The sequence below is a fragment of the Carcharodon carcharias genome, chromosome 14 (genome assembly GCF_017639515.1).
Source record: "Carcharodon carcharias isolate sCarCar2 chromosome 14, sCarCar2.pri, whole genome shotgun sequence".
NCBI lineage: Eukaryota > Metazoa > Chordata > Chondrichthyes > Lamniformes > Lamnidae > Carcharodon > Carcharodon carcharias.
The window spans coordinates 32,447,177-32,459,177 of NC_054480.1; the positions used below are offsets into that span (position 1 = coordinate 32,447,177).

At 44.4% G+C, this 12,001-nt stretch overlaps 1 protein-coding gene across 8 annotated transcripts in view; it reads right to left on the reverse strand.

Annotated features, from left to right (window-relative positions):
* The window catches only part of asxl1 (ASXL transcriptional regulator 1), a 114,248-nt gene that overhangs the window by 36,156 nt on the left and 66,091 nt on the right, over nucleotides 1-12,001 (reverse strand). Inside the window, exon 1 of one of the 8 annotated variants that reach the window (XM_041204756.1) lies at nucleotides 111-225. The exons of the other annotated variants lie outside the window; for them this stretch is intronic. The gene's annotated coding sequence lies outside the window, so the exon portion shown is untranslated. Of the gene's footprint in view, nucleotides 1-110; nucleotides 226-12,001 lie in introns of those variants that run through there. 8 annotated transcript variants of the gene reach the window in all.

Sequence of the window (12,001 nt, forward strand, 5' to 3'; positions counted from 1 at the left end):
CAGTAAGCTCCTCCATTCATAACATAAGTTCTGACCTAATCACAATATCTATTTATTGCAGGATTCTGTAGACATTTTCCTATATTATTCTAGCTGAAAGTCCATTTTACCTTTTTTCTCCTATTCTTTCATAGGAGTATCGTTGGCTCAAGGCCAGGAGTTGTGGTTCATCCCCAACTGCCCTTGAGAAGATGGCGATTAGCCTCTCAGTGCTGTACGGAAAGCAATTCCAGGGTTTTGACCCATCAATAGTGAAGGAATGATGATATAGTTCCAAGTCAGGATGGTGTGTGGCTCGGATGTAAACTGCAGGTGGTGATGTTCTCATGCATCTGCTACCCTTATCCTTCAGTTGGTGGAGGTCACAGCTTAGTAGGTGCTGTTGAAAGAACCTTGATGAGTTGCTGCAGTGCATCTTTTAGATGATACTACCAGTGCATAGTGGCAGCGGTGTGTAAGTGGAGTGCATGTTTAAGGTGGTGGATGGGGTGCCGATCAAATGAGTTGCTTTGTCTTGGATAGCATCAAGCTTCTCGAGTGTTGGAGCTGCACTCATCCAGGCAAGTGAAGGGCAGACAAGCTCTGGCAAGTTCGGAGGCAAATTACTCACCACAGAACAGACATGACAACATGAATACACTGTTGCAAAAATGTCTAGTTTCATGATTCATATGTTGTAGGAATATAACATTTAGTTTGGGGATTGAAGAAATAAGATAATGGAAACACCTGGTTTGGGAGTCTGGTAAACACATTTACGGTGATTGCAATTCTAAGGGTGGCATGTGTGTATTAAATAAGGTCAGAGTTGGAAGTGGGAAAACATTAAACAAGGGGTGGCCCCTTTCTGACTTTCTGGGTGGAGATGAGATGTCTACAGTTGTCTCCACAAGGGATTTAAATTATTCATGTAATTTCTCCAGGCTGAAGAAAAGTTGGAAAGCACTGAAGAGCTCTGACGAAGCTTCACATGGACTCGAAATGTTAACTGTTTCTCTCTCCACAGATGCTGCCAGACCGGCTGAGTTCTTCTGTTTCCATCCAACAGTACCCTCCTTTGCCTGGCTACACTTGCTTTCCCTTTGCAAAGTCCTGCTTTGATGCCTCCTCAAAATAAAACTGAAAATGGAAAACTAAGGGTTCTGGGTCCACCTGCTGTTTTAAAAATTGTTCATGGGTTGTAGGCATCACTGGCAAGGCCAGCATTTATTACCCATGTTCAATTACCTTTGAGGTGGTTGTGGTGAGTCATGGTCCCGAACCACTGCAATCCTTGTGGTGCAAGTACACTCAGTGTTGTTACAGTGGGAGTTCCAGGATTTTGACCCAGCGACAATGAAGGAACAGTAATATATTTCCAAGTCAGGATGATGTGTGACTTGGAAGGGAACTTGCAGGTGGTGGTATTCTCATGTCCTTCTCAGTGGTAGAGATTGCATGTTTAGAGGATCCTCTTGAAGGAGCCTTGGCAAGTTGCTGCAGTGCATCCAGTAAATGATATGCACTGTTGCCACTATGTGCTGGTGGTGGAGGGAGACAATGTTAAAGTTGTTGAATGAGATGCCAATCAAGCTGGTGGCTTTGATTTGGATGGTGTCAAGTTTCTTAAGTGTTTTGGGAGATACACTCTATTTGACTGGATGAATGTATTCCATTACACTTCTGACTATGTCAGGTACAGGCTTTGGGAAGTCAGTAGTTGAGTTACTCGTCGCAGAATTCCCAGCCTCTAACCTGCTCTTGTAGCCAAAGCATTTATAAGGCTGGTTCCAATAAGTTTCTGGTCAATAATAACCACATGATGTTGATGGTGGGGGATTCAGCAATGCCAACAAATGTCAAGGGAAGGCGGTTAGATTCTCTCTTGCTGGAGATGGTTATTGCCTGGCACTTGTGTGGCGCAAATTTTACTTCCCATTTATCAGCCCAAGCCTTATTGTTGTTCAGGTCTTGCTGCACGCAGACTGCTTCATAATCGGAGTTACGAATGGAAATGAATACTGTGCAAACATCGGAACTTGTGACTGTATGATGGAGGAAAGGTCATTGATGAAACATTTGAAAATGGTTAGGCGTAGGACTGGTTAGGCTGCCCCAAGGAACTCTTGCAGTGCTGTTCTAGGGCTAAAGTAATTGGCCTCCAACAATTACGATCACCCTCCTTTGTACTGGGTATGACTCCTGCCAATGGAGTCCTCCCCCCCCCACCCCCCATCCACCCCCAAGCCCAACTGTCTTGAATTTGACATGGAATGCTTGATGCCACACACTTATCAAAAGCTGCCTTGATGTCAAGGCCAGTTACTCTCACCTCACCTTTGTGGAATATCTGGGACATTTGTTGTTCCCATCTTACTCAGATCCTCTCCCTCACCTCTTTTCTAAGTACATTGATGACAGTATTGGCACAAATTCCTACTCCAGCCCTAAACTGGAAGATTTCATCAATCTTCCATACAATTTCCACCCTTCCCTTGCCTTCACATGGTCCATCTTAGACACTTGCCTTGCTTCATTTCTCTGTCTCTATTACTGGTGATGGACTATCCACCAACTCAACTTCTGCCATTTCCACCAACTCAATCATGATGCCACCACAAAACACATCATTTCCCCTCCTCCATCCTCACCGGCATGGCATTCCAAAGCAATGTTTCCACCACAATACCCTCACTCGCCCACAACACCACCTATCCTTCCCACTGCACCTCCCCATGCAAGAGCAGGAGATGTAACATTGATCCTATTACCTCCTCCCTTCCCACCAACCGTCCAGGTATAGCAGCAATTTGCTAGTATTTTTTTCAAATTATTATACTGTATTCACTGCTAACGATACAGTCTCCTCTACACTGAAGAGATCAAATGAAGATTGGGTGACCACTTTGTGAACATTTCCACTCAGTTCACAAGCATGTACCCGAGTTGCCTGTCAATTTAATTATCTGCCCCACTTGCTCACCCTGACCTCAGCCACTGGCACTGTTTCAATGAAGGTCAACAGACGTTTTAAGGAACAGGACCTTATTTTTAGTTTAGGCACTTAACAGCCTCCAGGCTCGCTGGAGTTCAACAACTTCAGATCATAATCTCTGCACCATTTTTTTCAGACAGCAACTATTGGCAATAATTCTGCTTTTGCCATTTAAATTCCTATAGATTCATTTGTTGCGTCTTTACTTGTCCTATAACAATTTGTTTTTCCCTTGCTCCATCATCCCTCATCACTAAGTCACTCTTCCCTTCCATCTTAAGACATCTCCTTTTATTGTTCCCCAACCACTGCCCTCTCCCCAGCCCTCACTTAGCTCTAGCTCTGCACTTGCTAAAAGAAGTTATATCTCAATTTTCCAGTTCTGAAGTAGTCATCAGCCTGAAGCATTTGTTCTGTTTCTCTCTCCATAGATGCTGCCTGACCTGAGTATTTCCAGCATGTTGTGTTATTAATTTCAAGGGAGTCACCTTGTGGGGAATTAATGCTGAAGAATCGGAACAATATTATATCTGCAATTCTGATCAATGTTTCCTCCCCATTGGGAATTTTTCTAATAATCGACTGCATGAATTACTTCAAATCTCATATATACAGGGCCTGAAATTTAAGTAGATCAACTGATCTTCTGAGACAAAACAATATCTGAGGTCTGGGTGCAATATTAAAACTGCTATGGTGGAGCTGTATTTAACCTGCTGTGCCTCCAAGGATACAACAGAGATACTCCATGTATCTAAATAGTCTAAATAGGTGTATTCTTTGTACCCATTAAAGCACTGAAGACTATCTAGAGGCTAAAAAGGAGGGTAGTTCCTGTCAATTATCAGTTGCCTGAAAATCCCCAAATCCTGAGACAGCGATTAATAAAGCATACAGTATCCTGGGCTTTATTAATAGGGGCATAGAGTACAAGAGCAAAGAAGTTATGTTAACTTTGTCTGTCACTGTTTGGCCTCAGCTCAAGTATTGTGTCCTGTTCTGGGTGCTGCATTTCAGGGAGGATGTGAAGGCATTAGAAAGTGTGCAGGAAAGATTCACTAGGGATGAGGAATTTCAGTTATAAAGATAGACTGGAGAAGTTAGGACTGATTCTCTGAGAGAAAAGGTTGAGAGGATATTTGACAGTTATTCAAAATCGGGAGAAAGGGAGAAACTTGTGAAAAAAATCAAAAACAAGAGGGCACAGATTTGAAGTGATTACTAAAAGAAGCAAAAGCGATGCGAAGGGAAAATTTTTTTACACTGAGTGGTTAGGGTTTAGAATGCACTGCCTGAGGGTGTGAAGGTAGGTTCAAGTGAAGCAATTGAAATGGAATTAGATTGTTATCTGAAAAGGAAGAACGCGCAGAGCTACAGGAAGAAGGTGGGGAATGGCGCTAGGCGAGTTGCTCATTTGGAGAGCCAGCGCAGACACAATGGGCCAAATGGTCGCCTCCTGCACTGTTACAATTCTGTGATTCCTGAACTTTGGAACAGGTTTGCCACCAAGTTAAGAAAAACAATAGGAACTGTAATTTTAAAAATATACTGATTATCTAAGTAAGATGGATATAAACATTTCCATCCGGCTAGTACAGATATATACATAAATAGATCAAACAAATGAGAATGTCAACATGTAGAATGAATGCTGAAGCATAAAAATCACACCATCACATAATTTGCTAGAACAGTTTTAATATACAAATTCAGAAATGCTGAAAAAAGGCTCATTAGTTAGAATTACATAAATTATGTCCAATTCTGAAATTTAAGTCAAAAAATGAGTCATGTACAAGATTGTCCAGAAAGCAGAAAGTTTGATTTTAGTTGCATTCACTATCACAAAGCAAAAGATGATCAGTATTCAACAAACAGCAGTTTAGAGTCCAGAACAGCCAAGATAGCAGGTCCGCACCAGAAGCAACTGAGATCTCACTCCTAGGGACAGCTACAGTTCTAATCACCACAAGTCACTCATGTACAAGGCAAGTGCTTATTTTCAACAAGTGACCCTAGTCTTCAGCAGTATATGTAAGCAAGCAAGTTGATAACTTGGCAAGAGAGGGAAAGATAATGATTTTTTTTAAAAAAAAGAGTGGCATCTCAAGTCCTGGTGAAGATATTCTGTAACCAACTTAGGACTGAGTCAGAAGGGAATATCTTCCTCCTTCTGAGTGTTACCTAAATGATCATGGTGACGTCGGCAAGTATTTATGTAGGTAAGGATGGAACTGACCTTGGTCCATGATCATCACGCCTGACCTAACGAATTAAGTTAATAGCCTGCTGACAAGGACTACCTAGAGCAATTAGTCAAAATTGTCCAATAGGATGGCTTACACCCATGAAACTGTACACCAGTCTGTCAGCACCTTTAGAGAGAGGTCAGAATTAGTGAACTATTTTAAAAGTAATAAAATGTGCTGTTGAAGGAAGGTTTTCTAGACTATAGAAAAACACCTTATTTGGGTTAGGAAAAATTGATAATTTAAAGAAACTAAGTGACTTCATTAGTAAATCAGTCTAACTTTTAAATCAGAACTGCAAATTTTGAATGGACCACAGATCCCAAGCAAAACTCCCCAAAAAACATAAGTGCTTGGATTTTTGACCACCTAGCAATCTTGTTGAATGATCTGGTCTCTTTCTAAATGTGCATTCTTCTCTACTTTTTAAGGATTACAATTTGCATTTGTCCAAATTTTTTGCCATTTCCAAGTTTTTATGCGGGCCATAGAACAATTCGCTCATTAAATGGGCCTCTGAGAATTAGAAGAACATTGCAGCTTTAAGAATCGTCAAGGAGGAGTGGCAAGGTTTCTAATGCTCTGGGAACATGGGTTCATATCCCACCAAGACAGCTGGTGAAATTTAAATTTAATTAATAAATCTGGAATTAAAAGCTAGTCTTGGTAATAGTGACCATGAAACTATCATCGAATGTCATAAAAACCCATTAGGAAAGGAGATCTGCCATTCTTTCTTGGTCTGGCCTACATGTGACTCCAGACCCACAGCAATGTGGGTGACTCATAAGTGCCCTTGAGAATGGCAGAGTGAGTCACTCAATTGTATCAAACTGCGAGAAATGAAACCGAACTGACCACCTGACATCAACTTCAGCACTGGAAATGACACTGGCAAACCCAGCCCTGTCGACGCTGCATCTAGGCCCACAAAATAGTCAAGCAACAGCCTGACATAGTCAACTCACAAAATCATACCTTACAGACAGTATCCCAGTCATTGCCAACACCATCCATAAGAACATAAGAAATAGGAATAGTACTAAGTCATTCAGCTCCTCGCGCCCACTATGCCACTCAATAAGATCATAGTTGATCTGCTTGTGTTTCGAATTCCACATTCCCATCTACATCCAATAACCTTCGATTCCGTTGCCTAACAAGAATCTATCTCCGCCTTAGAAAGTATTTAATTACCCGCCTCCACTACCTTCAGAGGCAGAGAGTTCCAAAGTCACACAAAGGTCAGAGAAGGGGCAGCAATGGTGTAGTAGAGAGAGGCGATAGCACAGTGATATTGTCACTGGACTAGTAATCCAGAGAGCTAGGGTAAATCTCTGGAGACCTGGGTTCAAATCCCGTCACGGCAGATGGTGAAATTTGAATTAAATAAAAATCTCAAATCAAAAGTCTAATGATGAACGTGAAACTGTTGTTGATTGTTGTCTGGTTCACTAATGTCCTTTAGGGAAGTAAATCTGCCACCCTTACCTGGTCTGGCCTACATGTCACTCCAGACATATGTCCCGTCCCACTGGCAAGACAGACCCAGCAGAAATGGCGGCACTGTGGGAGGGAACTGTCCTCAACATCTACTCCAGACCTCATGAAGTCTCATGGCATCAGGTCAAAACACGGGTGAGGAAACCTCCCTGCTGGCTACCACGTACCACCCTCCCTCAGCTGATGAATCATTGCTCCTCCATGTGGAGCACCACTTGGAGGAAGCACTGAGAGTGGCAAGGATGCAGAATGTACTCTGGGTGGGGGGCTTCAATGTCCATCACCAAGGGCGACTCGGTATCACTAAAGGACATAGCTGCTAAAAACTGGGTCTGCGGCAAGTGATGAGGGAACCAAGAGTGAAAAACATACTTGACCTCATCCTCACCAACCTGCCTGCCACAGAGGCATCTGTCCATGACAGTATGGGTAGGAGTGACAACTGCACAGTCATTGTGGAGAACAAGTCCCACCTTCACATTGCCTCCATCATGTTGTGTGTCACTATCACTGTGATCTAGCAACTCAACACTGGCCATCAGGAGCAGCAAAATTGTACTCGAACACAATTTGTAACCTCATGGCCCGGTATATCCCCCACTCTACCATTACCATCAAGCCAGGGGATCAAGCGTGGTTCAATGGCATGCCAGGCAATGCGACAGGCATACCTGAAAATGAGATGTCAAACTGGTGAAGCTATAACATAGGACCACTTGTGTGCCAAACAGCATAAGCAGCAAGTGACAGACAGAGCTAAGCGATCCCACAACCAATGGATCAGATCTAAGCTCTGCAGTCCTGCCACATCCATCTGGCAAAACTGGAGTCAATGGGAATCAGGGGGAAAATTCTCCACTGTTTGGAGGCAGACCTAGCATAAAGGAATAAAAACAAAGAACTGCGAATGCTGGAAATCCAAAACAAAAACAGAATTACCTGGAAAAACTCAACAGGTCTGGCAGCATCGGCGGAGAAGAGTTGACGTTTCGAGTCATAAAGGAATATGGCTGTGGTTGTTAAAGGTCAGCCATCTCAGCTCCAGGACATCACTGCAGGAGTTCCTCAGGGTAGTGTCCTCAGCCCAACCATCTTCAGCTGCTTCATCAATGATGGACAATTAAACAACTCACTGGAGGCGGCGGCTCCACAAATAGCCCCACCCTCAACGATGGCAGAGCCCAGCACATCAGTGCAAAAGATAAGGCATTTGCTACAATCTTCAGCCAGAAGTGCTGAGTGGATGATCCATCGCAGCCTCCTCTGGAGGTCCCCAGCATCACAGAAGTCAGTCTTCAGCTAATTCAATTCATTACACATGATATCAAGAAAAGGCTGAAGGCACTTGTGAAGACTTGTGCTCTGGAACTTGCTACGCCCCTCGCCAAGCTGTTTCAGTACAGCTATAACACTGTCATCTACTTGGCTATATGGAAAATTGCCCAGGTATGTCCTGTACACAAAAAGCAGGACAAATCCAATCTGGCCAATTACCACCCAGTCAGTTTACTTTCAATCATCAATAAAGTAATGGAAGTGGTCATCAACAGTGCTGCCAAGCGGTACTTGCTTAGCAATAGCTTGATCACTGATGCCCAGTTTGGGTTCTGCCAGGGCCACTCAGCTCCTGCCCTCATTACAGCCTTGGTTCAAACATGGACAAAAGAGCTGAACTGCAGGTGAGGTCAGAATGACTGCCCCTGACATCAAGACTGCACTTGATTGAGTTGGCACCAAGGAGCTCTAGCAAAACTGGAGTCAATGGGAATCAGGGGGAAAACTCTCCACTGTTTGGAGTCAGACCTAGCATTAAGGAAGATGGCTGTGGTTGTTAAAGGTCAGCCATCTCAGCTCCAGGACAGCATTGCAGAAGTTCCTCAGGGTAGTGTCTTAGGCCCAACCATCTTCAGCTGCTTCATCAATGACCTTCCTTACATCATAAGGTCTGAAGTGGGATGTTCGCTGATGATTGCACAATGTTCAGCACCACTCGTGACTCCTCAGATGCTGAAGCAATCCATGTCGAAATGCAGCAAGTCCTGGACAATATTCAGGCCCTGGCTGACAAGTGATATTCACGCCACACAAGTACCAGGCAACGACCATCTCCAATAAGAGACAATTTAACCAACGCCTCTTGAAGTTGGCATTACCATCACTGAAACCCACACTATCAACATTCTGGGTGTTAACTGAACTGGAGTAGCCACAGTATTTATATGGCTAGAAGAGCAGGTCAGGGGCTAGGAATCCTGCAGCAAGTAACTCACCTCCTAACCCCCCCAAAGCCTGCCCACCATCTATAAAGCCTAATCAAGGAGTGTGTTGGAATACTCCAATCCACTTGCCTGGATGAGCGCAGCTCCCACAACACAAGAAGCTTGACACCATCCAGGACAAAGCAGCCCGCTTCATTGGCACATCTACCAATATTCACTCCCTCCACCACCAACGCACAGTAGCAGCAGTGTGTGCCAACTACATGATGCACTGCAAGAATTCACCAAGGCTACTTGGACAGCATCTTCCACTACCATCTAGAAAGACAAGGGAAGCAGACAGATAGGAACACCACCAAATGGAAGTTCCCCTCCAAGCCACTCACCATCCTGACTTGGAAATATACTGCCTTCCCTTCACTGTCACTGGGTCAAAATCCTGGAACTCCTTTCCTAACAGCACTGTGGGTGTACCTACACCACATGGACTGCAGTGGTTCAAGAAGGCAGCTCACCACCACCTTCTCAAGGACAACTAAGGATGGGCAACAATGCTGGCCCAGCCAGCGAAGCCCACATCCAGTGAATGAATTAAGAAAAAGAAAAAAATTCTCCTCAACTCTTAAAGGCAATCCCTAATTTTAAAACAGTGCTTCCTAGTTCTGGACTCACCACAACAGGAAACATTTTTTCCACATCCACCTTGTCAATATTGATCAGGATCTTATACACGTCAATCAAGTCACCCCTCACTCTTCTAAGCTCCAGTGGAAACAAACCGTCTGTCCAACCTTTCCTCATAAGACAACCCACTCATTCCAGGTGTCAATCTAGTAAACATCCTCTGATCGGCCTCCAACACATTTACATTCTTCCTTAACTGCACACGGTATTTGAGTTGTGGTCTCACCAATGCCTTGTATAACTGAAGCATAACATCCTTACTTTTATTTTCAATTCCTCTCGTAATAAAGGATAGCATTCCATCAGCCTTCTTAATTACTTGGTGTAACTGCATACTAACTTTTTGTGACTCGTGCACTAGAACACCTAAATCCCTCTGCACCTCGGAATTCTGCCGTCGTTCTCCATTTAGGTAATACTCTGTCTCACAGACAGGACAGACTCACCAGAGGTGGCAGCACAGAGATAGACAGTCACAAGGCAGTTGTCCTGTGCGTCCTCAACTTAATCATTCAAAGTCTCATGGCATCAGGTCAAACATGGGCTAGGAAACCTCATGCTGGTTACCTCCTGCAGCACCCCCTCCCTCAGCTGAATGGATCAGTGTTTCTCCATGTTGATCACCAATTGGAAGAAACACTAAGGGTGGCAAGGACACAGAATGTACTCTGGGTGGGGGACTTCAATGACCATCACCACAGACCAAGCAGGCTGAATCCTAAAGGACATAACTGCTAAACTGGGTCTGTGGCCAGTGGTGAGGAAACCAAGAGAGAAACCCAACTTGACTTCATACTCACCAATCGACCTGTCGCAGATGTATCTGTCCATGACTGTATTGGTAGGAGTGACCACTGCAGTTCTTGTGGAGACAAAGTCCCGTCATATTGAAGATACCCTCTATCATGTTACGTGGCACTACCGCTTCACTAAATGGGATAGATTTTGAACAGATCTAAAAACACGAGGCACTGTGGCCATCAGTAGCAGCAGAGTTGTATACAGCCACAATCTGCAACCTCATGGCCTGCCAAAAACCCCCACTCTATCATTACCATCAAGCACAGGGATCAACCCTGGTTCAATGATGAGTGCAGAGGGCATGCCAGCAGCAGCAGCACCAGACATACCTAAAAATGAGATGTCAACCTGGTGAAGCTCCAAACACTACTTGCTTGCCAAGCAGTGTAAGCAACAAGTGATAGACAGAGCTAAGCGATCCCACAACCAACAGATCAGATCTAAGCTCTACAGTCCTGCTACATCCAGTCACGAATGGTAGTGAATAATTAAATAACTAACAAGATGAGGAGGCTCCACAACTCCCCACTGATTGGAGTCATACTGAACATAAAGGAAGATGGTTGTGGTGTTCTTCATCAATCATCTCAGTCCCAAGACATCAATGCAGGAGTTCCTCAGGGTAGTCGTGTCCTAGGCACAACCATCTTCAGCTGCTTCATCAATGACTTTCCTTCCATCACAAGGTCAGAAGTGGGAATGTTCACTGATGATTCCACAATATTCAGCATCTTTCGTGACTCCCCAAATACTGAAGCAGTCCATGCCGACATGCAGCAAGATCTGGACAACATTCAGGCTTGGGCTGATAAGCGGCAAGTTACTTTCGAACCACACAAGTGCCAGACAATAACCATCTCCAACAAGAGAGAATCCAACCATCTCCCCTTGACATTCAATGGCATTACCATTTCTGAATCCCCCACTAACACCACCCTGGGGTGGCCAGAAACTCAACTGGACTAGCCATATAAATACTGTGGTTACAAGAGCAGGTCAGAGGCTGGGAATTCTGTGGCAAGTAAATCATCTCCTGATTCCTCAAAAGCTGTCCACCATCTACAAGGCACAAGTCAGGTGTGTGATGGAACGCTCTCCACTTGCCTGAATAAGTGCCGCTCCATTAACACTCAAGAAGCTTGACATCATCCAGGACAAAGCAGCCCACTTGATTGGCACCACATCCACCACCTTAAACATTCACTCCCTCTACCAAAGACGCACCATGGCAGCAGCGTGTACCATCCACAAGGTGCACAGCAGCAACTCACCAAGGCTCCTTCAACAGCACTTTGCAAACCCACAACCGCTACTACCATCTAGAAGGACAGGGGCAGCATATGCATGACAGCCTCAACACCTACCAATTCCCCTCCAAGTCCCACACCTTGCTGACTTGGAACTATATCCCCATTCCTTCACTGTGGCTGGGTCAAAATCCTAGAACCCTCTTCTGAACAGCACTGTGGGTATACCTCCACTACATGAACTGCTGCAGTTCAAGGAGGCAGCTCACCACCAACTTTTCAAGGACCATTTGGGATGAGCAATAAATGCTGGCCTTGCCAGTA